Raw genomic sequence first — 22,227 nt, forward strand, 5'->3', positions numbered from 1 at the left:
CTGCACCAACTCCTCAGCCACGCATTCAACTGCCATCTCCTCCAATTCTTACCATCATTATCACGTAGCACTGGCAGCAATCCTGAGAACGCCACCCTTGGGGTCCTGTTCTTCAGCCTTCTGCCTAGTTCCCAAAACTCACACTTCAGGACCTCACCCCTCTTCCTGCCTATGTCGTTGGTACCAACATGTATCACGACTTCTGGTTGCTTTCCTTCTCGTAACAGTATGTCATGCACCCGGTCAGAGACATCCCGGATCCTGGCACCCGGGAGGCAACAAACCATGCGGGTGTCCATCTCATGTCCACAAAATCTCCTGTCTGCTCCCCTGACTATAGAGTCTCCAATGACGACAGCTCTCCTCTTCTCCGTCCCATCCTTCTGCACCACAGGGTCAGACTCAGTGCCAGAGGCCCTGCCACCGTGGCTCACACCTGGTCGGTCGTCCTCACCAACAGCATCCAGGACAGTAAACTTATTATTCAGGGGAATGGCTACAGGGGTGCTCTGCACTACCTGTCTACTCACCTTCGCTTTCCCCCCTCTGACTGTCACCCAACGACCTGCTTCCAGCAGCCCAGGTGTGACTACCTCCCTGTAGTTCTCATCTATCACTGCCTCATTTTCCCTTATGAGTCGAAGGTCATCCAGCTACTGCTCCAGATTCCTCACATGGTCTTCCAGATCGCCCAGCCGCAAGCACTTCTGGCAGATGTGACTCTGCGGGAGAGGGGAGCTCCCCCAAGACTGCCACATCTCACAGGAGAGGCACATCACCATCTCAGGAGGCATTGTAAAGACTAACTGGGAACAAGCTCATCCTCCGCCTCTTCTCGTCGAAGCCTCTCGAGTCAAAGCCTCAAATCTCCACTCCTTCACTGGCCCGCCCACTCACTCACTGAAGAAGCTGTTCCTGTATCGTTGTGTGTGCCTTCAGGCTTTTGTACCTTCTACCTGATGGTAACAGTGAGAAAAGGGCATCCCCTGGTGCTGGAGGTCCTTAATAATGGACGCTGCCTTTCCGAGACACCACTCCTTGAAGATATCCTGGGTAATTTGTAGACTAGTAGCCAAGATGGAGCTGACTAACTTTACAATCCTCTGCAGACTTCTTCAGCCCTGTGCAGTAGCCCCTCCATACCAGACAGTGATGCAGTCTGTCAGAATGCTCTCCACCGTACATCTATAGAAGTCTTTGAGTGTTTTTGTTGACATACCAAATCTCTTCAAACTCCTAATGAAGTATAGCTGCTGTCTTGCCTCCTTTATAACTGCATCGATATGTTGAGACCAGGTTAGATCCTCAGAGATCTTGACACCAGGAACTTGAAGCTGCTCACTCTCTCCACTTCTGATCCCTCTATGAGGATTGGTATGTGTTACCTTGTCTTACCCTTCCTGAAGTCCACAATCAACACTTTCATCTTACTGACGTTGAGTGCCTGGTTGCTGCAGCACCACTCCACTAGCTGGCATATCTCACTCCTGTACGTCCTCTCGTCACCACCTGAGATGCTACCAACAACAGTTGTATCATCAGCAAATTTATAGATGGTATTTGAGCTATGCCTAGCCACACAGTCATGTGTATACAGAGAGTAGAGCAGTGGGCTAAGCACACATCCCTGAGGTGCACCAGTGTTGATCGTCAGCGAGGAGGAGATGTTATCACCAATCCGCACAGATTGGTGCCAAAGAAGTCTTCAGTGTCCTGCCTCAATGACTACCATCCCGTTGCTCTCACATCCATCATCATGAAGTGTTTTGAGAGACTCGTCATGAGGCATATCAAGACCCTGCTGCCCCCCTCACTGGACCCCCTGCAGTTTGCGTACCGTCCCAACCGTTCAACAGACGACACCATTGCCACCACCCTCCACCTGGCCCTAACCCACCTGGACAAAAAAGACACGTACGTTTGAATGCTGTTCATAGACTTCAGTTCAGCATTCAACACAATCATCCCTCAGAAACTGATTGGAAAGCTGAGCCTACTGGGCCTGAACACCTCCCTCTGCAACTGGATCCTCGACTTCCTGACTGGGAAACCTCAGTCAGTCCGGATCGGGAGCAGCATCTCCAACACCATCACACTGAGCACAGGGGCTCCCCAGGGCTGTGTGCTCAGTCCACTGTTGTTCACTCTGCTGACCCACGACTGTGCTGCAACACACAGCTCGAACCACATCATCAAGTTCACCGATGACACGACCGTGGTGGGTCTCAAGTCAAGTCACTTTTATTGTCATTTTGACCATAACTGCTGGTACAGTACATAGTAAAAATGAGACAACGTTTTTCAGGACCATGGTGTAGTCCTGACTACAGACCCACCCAGGACTGCATAAAGTGCACAAACAGTGCAGGCATTACAATAAATAATAAACAGGACTATAGGGCAAGGTGTCAGTCCAGGCTCTGGGTATTGAGGAGTCTGATAGCTTGGGGGAAGAAACTGTTACACAGTCTGGTCGTGAGAGCCCGAATCCTTCGGAGCCTTTTCCCAGACGGCAGGAGGGAGAAGAGATTGTATGAGGGGTGCATGGGGTCCTTCATAATGCTGTTTGCTTTGTGGATGCAGTGTTTAGTGTAAATGTCCGTGATGGCGGGAAGAGAGACCCTGATGATCTTCATCAGCAATGAACGACGAGCCAGCTTACAGAGAGGAGGTGCAGCAGCTAATGGACTGGTGCAGAGCCAACAACCTGTCTCTTAATGTGAACAAAACAAAAGAGATGGTTGTTGACTTCAGGAGGGCACGGAGCGACCACTCTCCGCTGAACATTGACAGCTCCTCGGTAGAGGTTGTTAAGAGCATCAAATTTCTTGATGTTCACCTGGCGGAGAATCTCACCTGGTCCCTCAACACCAGCTCCATAGCAAAGAAAGCCCAGAAGTGTCTCTACTTTCTGCGAAGGCCGAGGAAAGACCATCTCCCACCCCCCCATCCTCATCACTTTCTACCGGGGTTGTACTGAGAGCATCCTGAGCAACTGCATCACTGCCTGGTTTGGAAATTGCACCATCTCGGATCGCAAGTCCCTGCAGCGGATAGTGAGGTCAGCTGAGAAGATCATCGGGGTCTCTCTTCCCGCCATGACAGACATTTACACTACACGCTGCATCCGCAAAGCAAACAGCATTATGAAGGACCCCATGCACCCCTCATGCAAACTCTTCTCCCTCGTGCCGTCTGGGAAAAGGCACCAAAGCATTTGGGCTCTCACGACCAGACTATGTAACAGTTTCTTCCCCCAAGCTATCAGATTCCTCAATACCCAGAGCCTGGACTGACACCAACTTACTGCCCTCTACTGTGCCTATTGTCTTGTTTATTATTTATTGTAATGCCTGCACTGTTTTGTGCACTTTATGCAGTCCTGGGTAGGTCTGTAGTCTAGTGTAGTTTTTTCTGTTCTGTTTTACGTAGTTCAGTGTAGTTTTTGTACTGTTTCATGTAGCACCATGGTCCTGATAAACGTTGTTTCGTTTTTACTGAGTACTGTACCAGCAGTTATGTTTGAAATGACAATAAAAACTGACTTGTCTTGACTTGAGATTATGGTCTTCTGGTTACGAAGTCAAGGATCCAATTGCAGAGGGAGGTACAGAGGCCCAGGTTCTGCAACTTCTCAATCAGGATTGTGGGAATGATGGTGTTAAATGCTGAGCTATAGTCGATGAACTGCATCCTGATGTAGGAGTTTGTGTTGTCCAGATGGTCTAAAGCCGTGTGGAGAGCCATTGAAATTGCATTTACCTTTGACCTATTGTGGTGATGGGCAAATTGCAATGGGTCCAGGTCCTCGCTGAGGCAGGAGTTCAGTCTAGTCATGACCAACCTCTCAAAGCATTTCATCACTGTCGATGTGAGTGCTACTGGGCGATAGTCATTAAGGCAGCTCACATTATTTTTCTTAGACATTGGTACAATTGTTGCCTTTTTGAAGCAAGTGGGAACTTCTGCCCTTAGCAGTGAGAGTTTGAAAATGTCCTTGAGTACTCCAGCTAGTTGGTTCGCACAAGTTTTCAAAGCCTTACCAGGTACTCCATCAGGACCTTCTACCTTGCGAAGGTTCACTCTATTTAAAGACAGTCTAATACCAGCCTCTGAGACAGAGATCACATGGTCATCAGGTGCAGTAGGGATCATCACAGTGATAGTTCTGTTCTCCCTTTCAAAGTGGACTTAGAAGGGGTTGCGTTCATCTGGTAGTGAAGCACCACTGCCATTCATGCTATTGGGTTTCGCTTTGTGGGAAGTAATGTCTTGCAAACCCTGCCAGAGTTGCATCTGATGTTGCCTCCAGCCTCGTTCGAAATTGTCCCTTCGCCCTTGAAATGGCCCTCTGCAAATCATACCTGGTTTTCTGGTACAGACCTGGGTCACCAGACTTGAATGTCACAGATCTGACCTTCGGCAGATGGCGTACCTTCTGGTTCAACCACAGCTTTTGGTTTGGGAATGTACAGTAAGTCTTTGTAGGCACCCACTCATCCACACAGGTTTTAATGAAGCCAATAACAACTGCAACGTACTCATCCAGATTCAAAGATGAATCCCTGAATACAGTCCAGTCCACCGATTCAAAGCAGTCCTGTAAACACTCCTGTACTTCCCTTGTCCAAACCTTCTTTGTCCTCACTACTGGTGCTGCAGTCCTTAGTCTCTGGCTATACTCAGGAGTAGAAGTTCGGCCAGGTACTGGCCACTCCCCACCCCGCACACTGAGACTGACCCCCATCACTCCCCAGCCCCAACACCGACCCCCATCACTCCCCACCCCCCACACTGACCCCCATCACTCCGCACCCCCCACACTGACCCCCATCATTCCCCACCCCGCACACTGAGACTGACCCCCATCACTCCCCACCCCCAACACCGACCCCCATCACTCCCCACCCCCCACACTGACCCCCATCATTCCCCACCCCGCACGCTGAGACTGACCCCATCACTCCCCAGCCCCAACACCGACCCCCATCACTCCCCACCCCCACTCTGACCCCCATCATTCCCCACCCCCCACACTGAGACTGACCCCCATCACTCCCCACCCCCAACACTGACCCCCATCACTCACCACCCCCCACACCGACCCCCATCACTCCCCACCCCCACACTGACCCCCATCACTCCCCACCCCGCACACTGAGACTGACCCCCATCACTCCCCAGCCCCAACACCGACCCCCATCACTCCCCACCCCCCACACTGACCCCCATCACTCCGCACCCCCCACACTGACCCCGATCATTCCCCACCCCGCACACTGAGACTGACCCCATCACTCCCCAGCCCCAACACCGACCCCCATCACTCCCCACCCCCCACTCTGACCCCCATCATTCCCCACCCCCCACACTGAGACTGACCCCCATCACTCCCCAGCCCCAACACTGACCCCCATCACTCCCCACCCCCCACACTGAGACTGACACCCATCACTCCCCACCCCCCACACCGACCCCCATCACTCCCCACCCCCCACACCGACCCCCATCACTCCCCATCCCACACACTGAGACTGACCCCCATCACTCCCCACCCCCCACACTGACCCCCATCACTCCCCACCCCCCACACCGACCCCCATCACTCCCCACTCCGCACACTGAGACCGACCCCCATCACTCCCCATCCCACACACTGAGACTGACCCCCATCACTCCCCACCCCCCACACCGACCCCCATCACTCCCCACCCCTCACACCGACCCCCATCACTCCGCACCCCCCACACTGACCCCCATCACTCCCCACCCCCCACACCGACCCCCATCACTCCCCACCCCCCACACCGACCCCCATCACTCCCCAGCCCCAACACCGACCCCCATCACTCCCCATCCCACACACTGAGACTGACCCCCATCACTCCCCACCCCCCACACCGACCCCCATCACTCCCCACTCCGCACACCGACCCCCATCACTCCCCATCCCACACACTGAGACTGAACCCTATAAACTCCCCACCCCGCACACTGAGACTGAACCCTATCACTCCCCACCCCGCACACTGAGACTGACCCCCATCACTCCCCAGCCCCAACACCGACCCCCATCACTCCCCACCCCCCACACTGACCCCCATCATTCCCCACCCCCCACACTGAGACTGACCCCCATCACTCCCCACCCCCCACACCGACCCCCATCACCCCCCACCCCCCACATTGAGACTGAACCCCATCACTCCCCACCACTCACACTGACCCCCATCACTCCCCACCCCCAACACCGACCCCCATCACTCCGCACCCCCCACACTGACCCCTATCACTCCCCACCCCACACACTGAGACCGAACCTCATCATTCCCCACCCCCCACACTGACCCCCATCACTCCCCACCGCTCACACTGACTCTGACCCCATCATTGACCCTGGCCTGGTACAGACCTGGGTCACCAGACTTGAATGTCACAGATCTGGCCTTCGGCAGATGGCGTACCTTCTGGTTCATCCACAGCTTTTGGTTTGGGAATGTACAGTGAGTCTTTGTAGGCACACACTCATTCACACAGATTGTAATGAAGCCAATAACAACTGCAACGTACTCATCCAGATTCAAAGATGAATCCCTGAATACAGTCCAGTCCACTGATTCAAAGCAGCCCTGTAAACACTCCTGTACTTCCCTTGTCCAAACCTTCACTACTGGTGCTGCAGTCTTCAGTCTCTGCCTATACTCAGGAGTAGAAGTACAGCCAGGTAGTCACACTTCCTGAATTGAGGGTGTGGAATAGCACAATAGGCATTCTTGATGGTGGTGTAACAGTGGTCCAGTGTGTGGTTACCTCTGGTATTGCAAGTGATCTGTTGATGGTAATTGCTTAGTGATTATTTTTCAGACTGGCCTGGTTAAAATCCCCCAAAATGATGGTGAAGGCGTTAGGGTGCGCTGTTTCGTACATGTTGATCTCATTGCTCAGATCATCTAAAGCCTGATTGACATTGGCCTGAGGTGGAATGTATACTGCTACCAAAATGATCCCAGAAATCTCCAGTGGTAGGTAAAATGGGTGGCATTTAACTGTTAGATATTCCAGATCTGGTGAGCAGAATTGGGACAGCGCTGATATATTTGTGCATGAAGAAGAGTTGATCATGAGGCATACTCCTCCACCTCTGCTTTTGAGAGACTCTGTAGATCTATCTCTTTCTCTCCCTCTTCCTCACATGTTCCCCTTCATTTCCATTCATCCGCACTCCCACACATCCTCTCTCTCTCTCCAATGCCTCTGCTTTCTGAGGAGGTTGAAGAAAGTTTGATTATGCACATCTATAATCATATCCTCTGCAGATGTGCAGTAGAGAGCTCCCTAACAAGCTGCATCACTGCCTGGCATGGAAAGTGGGGTGGACCGGAGGATCTACACCAGGCAGTCAGATCTGCCCAACACATCACTGGCACCAGCACCAGCCCACCCACCATCAACGATACACAGTGTATAGAGAAATGTATTGGAAAAGGGCCAGTAACATCTTAAAGGAGCCCACCCACCCTGCTCGGAATCAGGAAGGAGGCTATGTACCATCCACACCAGGACCACCAGACTCAAAAACAGTTACTTTTCCCAAGCACTGAACAACACTTCCACCCACTAACCCACCCCTCCACAACCTCAACCACTGCTACCTTATCACTTCCTGTCAGTCACCTTATGTACTCCTGTGCTGAGCGTCACTTTATGGATATACAATCAATCTGTGTGTATTGGCAGCATTGTTGGTTCTTCCCCTTGTAGGTCCTCCCACCACCAGTGGGCGGTGATATTGACCCTCCCACCACCATTGGGCGGTGATATTGACCCTCCCACCACCAGTGGGCGGTGATATTGACCCTCCCACCACCAGTGGGCGGTGTTATTGACCCTCCCACCACCAGTGGGCGGTGATATTGACCCTCCCACCACCAGTGGGCGGTGATATTGACCCTCCCACCACCAGTGGGCGGTGATATTGACCCTCCCACCACCAGTGGGCGGTGATATTGACCCCCCCAGCACCAGTGGGCGGTGATATTGACCCCCCCACCACCAGTGGGCGGTGATATTGACCCCCCCAGCACCAGTGGGCGGTGATATTGACCCCCCCCAGCACCAGTGGGCGGTGATATTGACCCCCCCACCACCAGTGGGCGGTGATATTGACCCCCCCACCACCAGTGGGCGGTGATATTGACCCCCCCACCACCAGTGGGCGGTGATATTGACCCTCCCACCACCAGTGGGCGGTGATATTGACCCTCCCAGCACCAGTGGGCGGTGATATTGACCCCCCCACCACCAGTGGGCGGTGATATTGACCCCCCCCACCACCAGTGGGCGGTGATATTGACCCCCCCAGCACCAGTGGGCGGTGATATTGACCCCCCCACCACCAGTGGGCGGTGATATTGACCCCCCCACCACCAGTGGGCGGTGATATTGACCCTCCCAGCACCAGTGGGCGGTGATATTGACCCCCCCACCACCAGTGGGCGGTGATATTGACCCCCTCACCACCAGTGGGCGGTGATATTGACCCCCCCAGCACCAGTGGGCGGTGATATTGACCCCCCCACCACCAGTGGGCGGTGATATTGACCCCCCCACCACCAGTGGGCGGTGATATTGACCCTCCCAGCACCAGTGGGCGGTGATATTGACCCCCCCACCACCAGTGGGCGGTGATATTGACCCTCCCAGCACCAGTGGGCGGTGATATTGACCCGCCCACCACCAGTGGGCGGTGATATTGACCCTCCCACCACCATTGGGCGGTGATATTGACCCTCCCACCACCAGTGGGCGGTGATATTGACCCTCCCACCACCATTGGGCGGTGATATTGACCCTCCCACCACCAGTGGGCGGTGATATTGACCCTCCCACCACCATTGGGCGGTGATATTGACCCTCCCACCACCAGTGGGCGGTGATATTGACCCTCCCACCACCATTGGGCGGTGATATTGACCCTCCCACCACCAGTGGGCGGTGATATTGACCCTCCCACCACCAGTGGGCGGTGACATTGACCCCCCCACCACCAGTGGGCGGTGATATTGACCCTCCCACCACCAGTGGGCGGTGATATTGACCCTCCCACCACCAGTGGGCGGTGATATTGACCCTCCCACCACCAGTGGGCGGTGACATTGACCCCCCCACCACCAGTGGGCGGTGATATTGACCCTCCCACCACCAGTGGGCGGTGATATTGACCCTCCCACCACCAGTGGGCGGTGATATTGACCCTCCCACCACCAGTGGGCGGTGACATTGACCCCCCCACCACCAGTGGGCGGTGATATTGACCCTCCCAGCACCAGTGGGCGGTGATATTGACCCTCCCACCACCAGTGGGTGATGATATTGGTCCAAACAGTTGAAAATCTGCAGATGCTGAAAATTCAAGCTTCACACACAAAATGCTGGAGGAACTCAGCAGGTCAGGAAGCATCTATGGAAAAGAGTACAAAAAAGCTGGATGAAATCAGCAGGTCGGGCAGCATCTGTTGAAAGAAGCAGTCAACGTTTCGGGTCGAGGTCCTTCTTTCAACGGATGATGCTGCCCGACCTGCTGAGTTCATCCAGCTTTTCTGTACGTCTTGATTTGACCACAGCATCTGCAGTGTACTTTGTGTTTACATGGAAAAGAGTAAACAGTCGACATTTCAGGCCGAGACCTTTCTTTAGGACATAGGTGCTCCCAGTGATCCAGTTCTACCACCACCAGGGGCAGTGATATTGGTCCTCCCACCACCAAGGGAGGTGAGCAACAAACACAAAATGCTGGAGGAACTCAGCAGGACAGGCAACCTCTATGGAAAAAAGGACAGTCAATGTTTCAGGCCGAAATCTTCCAGCAGGAAACACTTAGGTTGAAGGAACAACACCTTACATTCCATTTGGGTAGTCTCTAACCTGATGGCATGAACATCAATTTATCAAACTCCTGGTAATGCCAAGGGAGGTGATGCTGGTCCTCCCACCAGCAGGGGCGGTGAAGTCGGTTCCCTAACCAGCTGGGGTGAGATTGTTGGTCCTCCCAGCAGCTGGAGACGATGATGTCGGTCCTCCTACCAGCAGGGGCGGTCAACACCTTCCAAGCCCCATTCTCACCCTCCTCCGTCGTTCACCGGCTCCATTTTAACCTCTCAGGCATTCTACATGGATGCCTTGCTGCGAGGTCCTGAGTGAGCATTTCCGGGTTCAGCTCCACGTCTGCTGCCCCGCTCGGGCCGGGCTTGTGACAGCTCGTTTTCCGTTCTGGTGTGTCCGTCTCCCCGGGCCGGGCCGGGCCTGTCTGCACCCGGTAAGTGTGATCGGAGGAGGCGGTAGTATCAGCCGGACTTGGGCCGGGCTTGTGACAGCTCGTTTTCCGTTCTGGTGTGTCCGTCTCCCCGGGCCGGGCCGGGCCTGTCTGCACCCGGTAAGTGTGATCGGAGGAGGGGGTAGTATCAGCCGGACTTGGGCCGGGCTTGTGACAGCTCGTTTTCCGTCTCCCCGGGGCGGGCCTGTCTGCACCCGGTAAGTGCGATCGGAGGAGGGGGTGGTATCGGCTGGACTCGGGTCTCATCCTCGGGCCGCTGAAGTTGCACCTCTTTCCCGCTTACTGAGGCCCTTTTCAGTGTCCATTAGCTTAATTTATAGGGAATCGCTGCGCGTTTATTATTCGCTGGAAGTTAGGTCCAGATTCACGGGCGAATTAACAGCTTTGGTTTCCTTTGTAAGTATTCTAGTGTGCCTGAATTCTGCAGGTTTCGGGTTGAGGTGCCGGAATTCCTGCGAGCAGAAAACGGCGAGATATTGTCATTTTAGTATTGGAACTAGGCTGGTTTATTTAACACAAATAAACCTGCTGGAATGTGCAATGTGGCAGGATGTGTGGTGACTCGGTAAACACCTGCCAACCGCCTTCACTGGAGGAGTTTACATGTCACAGGAGACAACTGGATCATCACAAAGCTTGTCTCTCCATCAATTTATGGGAATCTCTGACCCACAACTCAGAATGGGTTTGAGAAAGTACTTTGCCTGTTCCAGGAGCACGCACGTCCAGCAGTTTTGGATCCCTTGTCTGCCATAAGATGTGTTGGCATCTGAAAGGATCCTGATGAGATTGACGAGAATGATTTCGGTAATAAAAGGGTTAACAAATGAGGAGCATTTACAGCTCCGAGCTGTAGCACTGGAGTTTAGAGAATGAGGAGGCGAGAAGACTCATTGAAATCTATCGAATATTGAAAGTGTGGTTGGGGAGAGGATGTTTACTATAGTGGGTGATGATGAATATTTAGAAGACCATAAGATATAGGAGCAGAAGCAGGCCACTCGGCCCATCAAGTCTGTTCTGCCATTCAATCATGGGCTGATCCAATTCTTCCAGTCATCCCCACTCCCCTGTCTTCACTCCATACCATTTGATGCCCTGGCTAGGGTCATAAAGAGAACTTTGGGTACATTGGCCTTTATAAATCAAGTATTGAGTATAAGAGTTGGAATGTAATGGTGAGGTTGTATAAGACATTGATGAGGCCGAATATGGTGTATTGTGTGCAGTTTTGGTCACCTAGTTACAGGAAGGATATTAATAAGGTTGAAAGAGTGCAGAGAAGGTTTACAAGTATGTTGCTGGGACTTGAGAAACTGAGTTACAGAGAAAGGTTGAATAGGTTAGGACTTTATTTCCTGAAGCGTAGAAGAATGAGGGGAGATTTGATAGAGATGTATAAAATTATGATGGGTATAGATAGAGTGAATGCAAGCAGGCTTTTTCCACTGAGGCTAGGGGAGAAAAAAGCCAGACGACATGGGTTAAGCATGAAAAGGGAAAAGTTTAAAGGGAACATTAGGGGGAGCTTCTTCACACAGAGAGTGGTGGGAGTGTGGAATGAGCTGCCAGATGAAGTGGTGAATGCGGGCTCACTTTTAACATTTAAGAAAAATTTGGACAGGTACATGGATGAGAGGTGTATGGGGGGATATGGTCCAGGTGCAGGTCAGTGAGACTAGGAGAAAAATGGTTCGGCACAGCCAAGAAGGGCCAAGAGGCCTGTTTCTGTGCTGTAATGTTCTCTGATTCTAATCAAGAACCCGTCTATCTCTGCCTTAAGTGCACCCAATGACTTGGCCTCCACAGCCGCTCATGGCAACAAATTCCACAGATTTACCACCCTCTGATTAAAAGTAATTTCTCCACATCTCAGTTCTAAAAGGACGTCCTTCAATCCTGAAGTCGTGCCCCCTTATAACCATATAACAATTACAACACAGAAACAGGCCATCTCGGCCCTCCTAGTCCATGCCGACGCTTACTCTCACCTAGTCCACTGGCCCACACTCAGCACATAACCCTCCATTCCTTTCCTGTCCATATACCTATCCAATTTTACTTTAAGTGACAATACCGAACCTGCCTCTACCACTTCTACTGGAAGCTTATTCCACATAGCTACTACTCTCTGAGTAAAGAAATTCCCCCTCGTGTTACCCTTATACTTTTGCCCCCTAACTCTCAAATCATGTCCTCTTGTTTGAATCTCCCCTACTCTCAATGGAAAAAGCCTAACCACGTCAACTCAATCTATCCCCCTCATTATTTTAAATACCTCTATCAAGTCCCCCCTCAACCTTCTACGCTCCAAGGAATAAAGACCTAACTTGTTCAGCCTTTCTCTGTAACTTAGGTGCTGAAACCCAGGTTACATTCTAGTAAATCTTCTTTATACTCTCTCTATTTTGTTGACATCTTTCCTATAATTCGGTGACCAGAACTGTACACAATACTCCAAATTCAGCCTTACCAATGCCTTGTACAATTTTAACATTACATCCCAACTCCTATACTCAATGCTCTGATTTATAAAGGCCAGCATACCAAAAGCTTTCTTCACCACCCTATCCACATGAGATTCCACCTTCAGGGAATTATGCACCATTATTCCTATATCACACTGTTCTACTGCATTCTTCAATGCCCTACTATTTACGATGTATGTCCTATTTGGATTATTCCTACCAAAATGTAGCACCTCACACTTATCAGTATTAAACTCCATCTACCATCGTTCAGCCCACTCTTCTAACTGGCCTAAATTCTCTCTGCAAACTTTGAAAACCTACTTCATTATCCACAACACCACCTATCTTAGTATCATCTGCATACTTACTAATCCAATTTACCACCCCATCAGCCAGCCAGAGTAGGATCCCTTTATTCCCACTCTCTGCTTTCTGCTGATCAATCAATGCTCCACCCATGCTAGTAACTTCCCTGTAATTCCATGGGATCTTATCTTGCTAAGCAGCCTCATGTGCGGCACCTTGTCAAAGGCCTTCTGAAAATCCAAGTACACCATGTCTACTGTATCTCCTTTGTCTACCCTGCTTGTAATTACCTCAAAGAACTGCAGTAGGTTAGTCAGGCAGGATTTTCCTTTCAGGAAACCATGCTGGCTTTGGCCTATCTTGTCACGTACCTCCAAATACTCCGTAATCTCAGCCCTAACAATCGATTCCAACAACTTCCCAACCACTGATGTCAGGCTAACAGGTCTATAGATTCCTTTCTGCTGCCTCCCACCCTTCTTAAATAGTGGAGTAAGACTTGCAATTTTCCAGTCATCTGGTACAATGCCAGAATCTATCGATTCTTGAAAGATCATTGTTAATGCCTCTGCAATCTCTCCAGCTACTTCCTTCAGAACCCGAAGGTGCATTCCATCAGGTCCGGGAGATTTATCCACCTTTAGACCATTAAGCTTCCTGAGCACCTTCTCAGTTGTAATTTTCACTGCACAAACTTCACTTCCCTGACACTCTTGAATGCCTGGTATACTGCAGACGTCTTCCATTGTGAAGACTGATGCAAAATATGTATTCAGCTCCTCTATCATCTCTCATTACAATATCTCCAGTGTCATTTTCTATTGGTCCTATATCTACCCTCAACTCTCTTTTACCCTTTATATACTTAAAAAAAGCTTTTAGTATCTTCTTTGATATTAGTTGCCAGCTTCCTTTCATAATTCATCTTTTCCATCCTAATAACATTCATAGTTTCCTTCTGTAGTTTTTAAAAGCTCCCCAAACTTCTATCTTCCCACTAGCTTTGGCTTCCTTGCATGCCCTCTCTTTTGCTTTTACTTTGGCTCTGACTTCACTTGTTAGCCACCGTAGTGTCCTTCTTCCCTTTGAAAATTTCTTCTTATTTGAAATATATCTGTCTTGCTCTTCCCTCATTTTTCACAGAATCTCCAACCATTGCTGCTCTGCTGTCCTTCCTGCAAATGTCCCTTTCCAGTCAACTTCGGCCAGTTCCCCTCTCATGCCTTTGTAATTTCCTTTATTCTATTGAAATACCAACATACTGGATTTTAATTTTTCCCTCTCAAATTTCAGTGAACTCAATCATATTGTGATCACTGTTCCCTAAGGGTTCTTTTATCATAAGCTCTCTTATCACCTCCGGATCATTGCAAAACACCCAGTTCAGCACAACCGATTCCCCAATGGGCTCAACAACAAGCTGTTCTAAAAAAGCCATCCCTTAGATATTCCACAAATTCTCTCTCTTGATGTCCAGTACAACCTGGTTTTCCCAATCCACTTTCATGTTAAAATCCCCAGGATTATTATGACATTGCCCTTCTGACATGTCTTTTCTGTCTCCTGCTGTAATTTGTAATCCACATCCCGGCTGCTGTTTAGAGGCCTGAATGCAACTGCCATTAGGGTCCTTTTACCCTGGCCATTTGTTAACTCAACCTGTAGAGACTCTACACCTTATGATCCTATGTCATCCCTTTCTAATGATTTAATATAATTTCTTATACATAGGGCCACACCACCCCCTCTGCCTGCAAACCTATCTTTTCGATACACTATATCCTTGGACGTTTAGCTCCCAATGGCAGCCATCCTTTTTAAAAAAATATTATTTATTTATTGAATTTTAGAAATTACAAAGAATAAATGTAATAATAAAATAGTAAGAAAAATGATATTAACCCTCCGCCCTCCCCTTAACCCTCCCCCCCTTAACCCTTATCTAAAGAAAGAGAGAAAAAAAAGAAAGAAAAGAGAAGAAAGATTGCCTGGCTATCGGAGGATCCCCACATGCTCCATGGAGTTCAAAATAATTTTGATATTTATTTTCACTTTCCCCAATTACTATAATTTTATCTTCGAAGGACCTATGTATCTAATCCTATCTTTCGTAAGTATGGTGACCAAATTTTCAAAAATATCTCATATTCATTTCTTAAATTATACGTAATTTTTTCAAGTGGAATACAACTATGTATTTCATTATTCCAACGATCCATAGTTAAATTTAAATCAGATTTCCAAGTAACTGCGATAACTTTTTTGACTACTGCCAAAGCAATTTTTATAAATTTTTTCTGATACTTATTCAATTTAAATTTCGTTATTGTCCCTTCAGTGTCTCCTAATAAAAATAATAATGGACTATGTGGAAGTTGTACTCCAATAATTTGTTCCAATAAAAATCTTAAATTAATCCAAAATGGTTGAATTTTAGAACAAGACCAAGTAGAATGTAAAAAAGTACCAATTTCTTGTTTACATCGAAAACATTGGTCAGACATATTTGAATTTAATCTATTTATTTTCTGTTGTGCTATATATATTTGATGTAAAAAATTATATTGTATTAATCTAAGTCGAACATTTATTGTATTTCTCATACTATCAGAACATAATCTTGACCAATTTTTTCCATCAATTTTAACATTCAGATCAATGGCAGCCATCCTTGAGCCAAGTTTCAGAGATGGGCATGATGTCATATTTGCCAATCTGTAGCTGACTTTCTCGATTATGCATGTGTGTATGTACACTGACTTGTCCGAGTATTTAACCCTCAGCCCTTTGTTCACATAAATAAGTATTACAACCAGGGGTTTTATCAATTGAACTGAGAAATTTTATTTGTGAATCACATGTTTCTTTTTTCACAGCAGAGTTCAAAAATCAGGGAAGATTGTAAAGCATGAAAAACTAAAAGTTTAAAGACTGAAATGTCAGCAGTTTAAAAGTATTCATCCCCCTTCAATCAGTACCTAGTTGAACCATCTCTCACAGCTTTTACAGCCAGTAGTCTTTTTGATCAAATCTTTGCATAATATGAGCTTAAATCTTAGCTTTGCATAATATGATGGAGCTAGATTTGCCCAATTCTCCTTGCAAAATTGTTCAAGCTGCGCCAGGTAATTTGGGAGTAGTGGTGGACAGGAATCTTGAGGTCTTGCCAGAGATGTGCAGTTGGATTAAGGTCAGGACGCTGACTGGGCCACTCAAGGACATCAAATTTCTATGGCAATGTGGTTTGGATTGTTGTTCTGCTGAAAGACTAACTTCCTCCCCTATTTAAGCTTTCAGGCAGAGGTGAGCAGGTTTTTAATCCAGGATCTCTCTGTATTTAACAGCATTCATCTTCCCATAAACACTGACCAGATTTCTAGTCCCTACTGCTGAAAAATATCCCCGTAGCATGATGCTACCTTCACCGTACTCTACAGTAGGGATGGTGTTATCTGGCTGAAGCTCAGTATTAGACTTACACCACACGCCCCACTTAGTGATGAGGCCAAGAAGTTCCATCTTAGTCTCATCCACCACAAGATCTTCTTGCACATCTTTACAGTATCTTGGAAGTGATGCTTTGTAAAGTCTTTATGGCAAGGATATGCTTTTTTTAAAGTTGGGGCTTCTTCCTTGCCACTCTTCCATGAATACTGTTTTTGTGTAAAGCCTTGGAGATTGTGGCACCATGAACTTCATCTCCAGTTGCAGCCGCTGACTTCCCCAGCTCACGTTAGTGACTGTTGGCATCATGGTAGCCTCTGTTACAAGTGCCATTCTTCTTTGGTGACTAATTGTGGGGGGTGGTGGTTGGTCTGATCATATTTTTTCACAACGATTGCACTGAGGTCTGAGGTATGTTCAGTGCCTTTGAGTTGGTCTTGTACACTTTCCCAGATCTGTGCTTCTCTCTCATTTCCTTGACTTGTCTTGAATACTTTTTTTGTCTTCATTTTGTTTGTTCTGTTGAAAATCTACCATACTATTGGACTTTATAGACAGAGGGGGTATTTATTCTTATGAATTCATTGAAAACAGGTGATCTTCTAATTTTCTACATCAACAAATTGGGTGAGTTGGTAAGGTGATATACTGTATGGTATCTGAGGAAAGTTAGCGTTGTAATTACAAAGAGGATGAATACTTTTTCAGCCTCGTGGATTTGGTTTTTTAAATTTTAGTAAATTATTGACAGGTTTTGGAATTTTTCTTTTGATTTGACATGAGGCACAATGTTTTGTAGATTTGCTCAAAAATCCTACTTCAATTTTTTTAAATTTAGAAACTGAGGCAGTAAAATGTGGAAGTAGCTGTGGGGCTGAGTACCTTTACAAGGCACTGTGTGCGCATACAAACTAGAGAGCAACACATTAAGTAGTAGAGTTGAGACACATTGAATCGGAGTTTATAACTAAGCAGGGAAGAGTCTTATGCATTTAATGTTTGAGTAATATTGTAAATGTATTGTTTGAAGCATTCCTTGTTGTTACAGAATTCATTACAGGTTATATGTAAAAGTATGGGAATGGCATACGTCATTGTGACACCACGTCATATGTTTGCGCCTCACTAAAGTAAAATGAAATGAACGTGTTTATCTCTGGCTCCGGTGTTTTTCTTTCTATTATGTTTTGTAACTCCAAAAACAAACAGGAATCTAGGACAAGAGGGCATGACCTCAGAATAGAGGAACCTTTGTTTAGAACAGAGTTGAGGAAGAATTTCTTTAGCCAAAGGGTAGTGAATCTGTGGAACTCATTGCCACAGATGACCTTGGAGACCAGTCATTGTGTATATTTAAAGCAAAGGTTGATAGGTTGTTGATTAGTCAGGGCATCAAAGGTTACGGGGAGAAGGCAGGAGAATGGGGTTGAGAGGGATCATAAATCGGCCATGGTGGAATGGCGGAGCAAACTCGGTGGGCTGAAACATCGATTCATTCAACGAAACATTCATTTCCATGGATGATGCTACCTGACATCTTCTAATTTTCTACATCAACAAATTGGGTGAGAGGAGCATCTATACACCTTGCTTTATTAGACTTTTGTTTTGCTATTGTAACCCTCTCACCGTGGCTCGTAACAAATTAGGCTTGTTAGCTATCTCTGGCTGACAACCATGTGACTCAGCAATGCATGGGTAACAGTGAAACGGTCATCTCCAATAAGCAACACACGTTATGATTCAGGTTCAACCAAGCAGGAAAGCTGGAATGTTCCCTTGAGGGAATGAAAATTATGGTGAATGTTGTGTAAATATTGTCTTATGCAAAGTTATCATTTGCCAGGAAATGACGGAACATACACCAGCATAAACTTAAAGTGGAAGTATATTTACAAATATTTCAACTTAACAAACTGTTAACAGAGAAAGGACCTATTACAGTTAAACCAGTCTGTAATATGCACATAAACATTGGAGCTCATTGCCAGCTAGTCGGGTGCTTCGATTTAATTACTCCTGGCGCTGAACTTACGTTCTGCTTGAGTGACACCAGCCACAATTCAAACTTCCTTCGAAGTTTTTGTCTGACTAACTGGCTAACTAATCGGCACTTCCTCTGTGGAACCATTTGCACAAAAAGCTTCATACAACTGTGGTGGCATTCCACAAGTGCCTTCCAATCGTGCTTGCCGCACCCACTAACTCCTGCCAGTGTGACCCCAAAACCAGCCGGTATTCTCCTAGGAATCTGATGCAGCCAATCTCTCTCTCTTGTATGTTCTACGGCATCCCACTGGACAGAATGTTATCAAGACAAACCCCACTGGCTGACACAACATTCCTAAGCAGATCAAATGTCTCCTTATATTTTAACAAAAACCCAAATACTAGATGGTAAAGTTTGAACAGAACACTGCGTTTTACAGAAAAGCTGTTTAAAATAAAATACTGGACAGCATAACTATAGCAATAGGATAACAGACCCCTCCAGTTCAGTTGCAAACTGTCTCTTCTGTGCAGGTCTTGCCTTCCCCGGAAGAGAGATCAATGATCCAAAAATCTTATGCCCTCCCTCCTACACCAACTTCTTAGCCAAGTGTTAAACTGTATAATCTTCCTAGCACGTAGCGTGAGTAGCAATCCTGTGATCACAACCCTGGAGGTCCTGTCCTTTAAATTAGCACCTAACTCCCTGAACTTCCTATGTAGAACCTTGTCATTTGTCCTCCCCAGTCATTGGTACCGACGTGAACCACAACTGTTCGAACTGAGAGCCAGAATTTCCTTCCAGCAGGAAACAAAGGAATGTAACGTTTTGTGCTTCATGGAGACCCGGCTGATGGGTGAGATATCGGATCACACCATTGAGACCTCTGGGTTCTCCCTGTTCTGGGAGGACAGGTCTAAAAACCTCAGGGGGAAGAGCAAAGGAGGTGGGGTATGCTTCATGGTCAACAGTGCTTGGTGCGACCTGCGGAATGTGCATGCGCTCAAATCCTACTGTTCCCCGGATCTAGAGTGCCTGGTGCTGCTGTGTAGACCTTTCTGGCTGCCGAGGGAGTTCATGGCTGTTATCACAGCGGTGTACATTCTGCCGCAGGCTGCTACTGACCTGGCTCTCAAGGAACTGTACGAGCCTGTCAGCACCCTGGAGCCTGCGCAGTCAGAGGCTGCCTTCATCGTCACCAGAGACTTTAATAGATTGTCACTGATTAAAGTCTCTCCGAAGTTTTGCCAACACATCCAGGTGAGCACTCGTGGAGGTAGCCTGCTAATCTCCCTTCTGCATTGCTTCGCGCCGCCCCCCATTTGGAAAATCGGATCACTCCTCCATCTGCTACTGCCAAAGTACAGGCGGAAGCTGAAACAATAGGTGGCCATAGTTAAAAACCATCCACTATTGGTCCAACAATCGGTCTCCATGCTACAGGATGGCTTTGATGACATTGACTGGAATGCCTTCCGTGATGAGGATGTCTCTGAGTTCACGGAAGGGATCATGAGTGTCATTTGGAAGTACATTAAGGATATTGTCCCTCAGGAGTCGGTCAGGGTCTATCCAAACCAGAAGCCCTGGATCAACAGTTCTGAGCGATCAGCACTAACCACGCGAGACAGAGCTTACGTTGCCGGTATCCAACAGAAACTCAAGAAATGCAGCTACGATCTGCGCAAAGTCATCAAGGCAGTGAAACAACAATATAGGGACAAGATTCAGACTCAACTCTACACCAAAAGCACACGCAGCTTATGGCAAAGTCAACACACCATCGCAGACTTCAAAGATAAATGCAGTGGAATTTCTAACACTGCTGCCTCTCTCCCAGATGAGCTAAATCTTTTTTACACTCAATTTGATGTTGCCAACACTGAGCCCCTGAGGAGACCTACAGCTGATGTGACCTGCAGCTTGGTGATTTCTGAGGCTGAAGTATGCAAGTGTTTCCAACGAGTGGACAGTCGCAAGGCTGTAGAACCCAACGGCATCCCAGAGCGAGTACTCAGAGTGTGTGTGGCACAACTGGCAGGTGTATTTACTGACATTTTTAACCTCTCCCTCTCCCAAAGTAGAGTGCCCTCCTGCTTCAAAACATCCACGATTGTTCCAGCACCTAAAAAGACCAAGGTAGTATATCTGAACGACTGGCATCCTGTCGCACTCACCTCAATAATAAGCAAATGCTTTGAGAATCTGGTCAAGGACTACATCTGCAGCATGCTACCATCCACACTGGACTCCCTACAATTCACCTACCGACACAACTGATTGACGGATACTGCAATAGCCACTGCTCCACACACTATACTTACACATCTGGAGAAGAGGGATGCTTATGTGAGAGTGCTGTTCTTGGATTACAGTTCGGCATTCAACACCATAATGCCCTCCAGGCTCAACAAGAAGCTCAGAGACCTGAGCTTTGACCCTGACTTGTGCAGCTGGATCCTGGATTTCCTGACAGATTGCTGGCAAATGGTAAGACTGGGCTCCTTCACCTCTGTCCCTCTGCACAGGTGCTCCTCAGGACTGTGTCCTAAGCCCCCTCCTTTACTCTCCATATACCCATGACTGTTGCCACCCACAGCTCCAATCTGCTAATCAAATTTGCTGACAACACTACATTGATTGGCCTTATATCGAATAATAACGAGGCAGCCCACAGGGAAGTCATCACCCTGACACGGTGGTGTCAAGAAAACAACCTCCCCCTCAAAAACAAAGGAGCTGACTGTGGTCTACAGGAGGAATGGAGACAGGCTCACCCCTATTGATATCCCCTATTGGATCTGGGGCTGAAAGGGTGAACAGCTTCAAGTTCCTTGTACACACATCATCGAGGATCTCACATGGTCTGTACGTAGCGGCTGTGTGGTGAAAATGGCACAACAGCACCTTTTTCACCTCAGACAGTTGAAGAAGTTTGGTATGGGCTTCCAAATCCTAAGAATTTTCGACAGGCACAATTGAATCAGAATCAGTTTTATTATCACCGGCATGTGACGTGAAATTTGTTAACTTAGTAGCAGCAGTTCAATGCAATACATAATATAGAAGAAAAAAATCTTATTCTGTATACTTTATACCAGGGATAGGCAACCTTAAGCATAACTGATTTTCTAGCACGCGTTATTCACTAATTTGAGACAAAACATAACTAGATATATTTAAATGGATAATTCCCATATTTCAAGTTTTTTAATTGCATATATCTGGCCCACCGTCCATTCATTGATATGCGATCCGGCCCACAGAGGCAGAAAGGTTGTGGACCCCTGCTTTATACTGTATACGTATATTGAATAGATGAAAAACCGTGCAAAAACATAATTACTATGTACTTTTTTTAAAAAAAGTGAGTTAGTGTCCAAGGGTTCAATGTCCATTTAGGAATCAGATGGCAGAGGGGAAGAAACACAGAAACATAGAAAACCTGCAGCACAATACAGGCCCTTCGGCCCACAGTACTGTGCCAAACATGTACTTACCTCGGGTTACCCATAGCCCTCTAGTTTTCTAAGCTCCATGTACCTGTTCAGAAGTCTCTTAAAAGACCCTATCGTATCTGCCTCCACCACCGTTGCCGGCAGACCATTCCACACACTCACCACTCTCTGGCTTTACCCCTGACATCTCCTTTGTACCTACTTCAAAGCATTTTAAAACTGTGT

At 47.8% G+C, this 22,227-nt stretch overlaps 1 protein-coding gene across 3 annotated transcripts in view; it reads left to right on the top strand.

Moving 5' to 3' along the window:
• Positions 1-10,146: 10,146 nt before the first annotated feature.
• golga5 (golgin A5) overlaps positions 10,147-22,227 on the top strand; it is a 103,226-nt gene continuing 91,145 nt past the window's right edge. Inside the window, exon 1 of one of the 3 annotated variants that reach the window (XM_073039140.1) lies at positions 10,147-10,315. The gene's annotated coding sequence lies outside the window, so the exon portion shown is untranslated. The other 2 variants (XM_073039139.1, XM_073039141.1) reach the window with 2 other exon arrangements.

The sequence above is a fragment of the Hemitrygon akajei genome, chromosome 3 (assembly GCF_048418815.1).
Source record: "Hemitrygon akajei chromosome 3, sHemAka1.3, whole genome shotgun sequence".
Lineage (NCBI taxonomy): Eukaryota > Metazoa > Chordata > Chondrichthyes > Myliobatiformes > Dasyatidae > Hemitrygon > Hemitrygon akajei.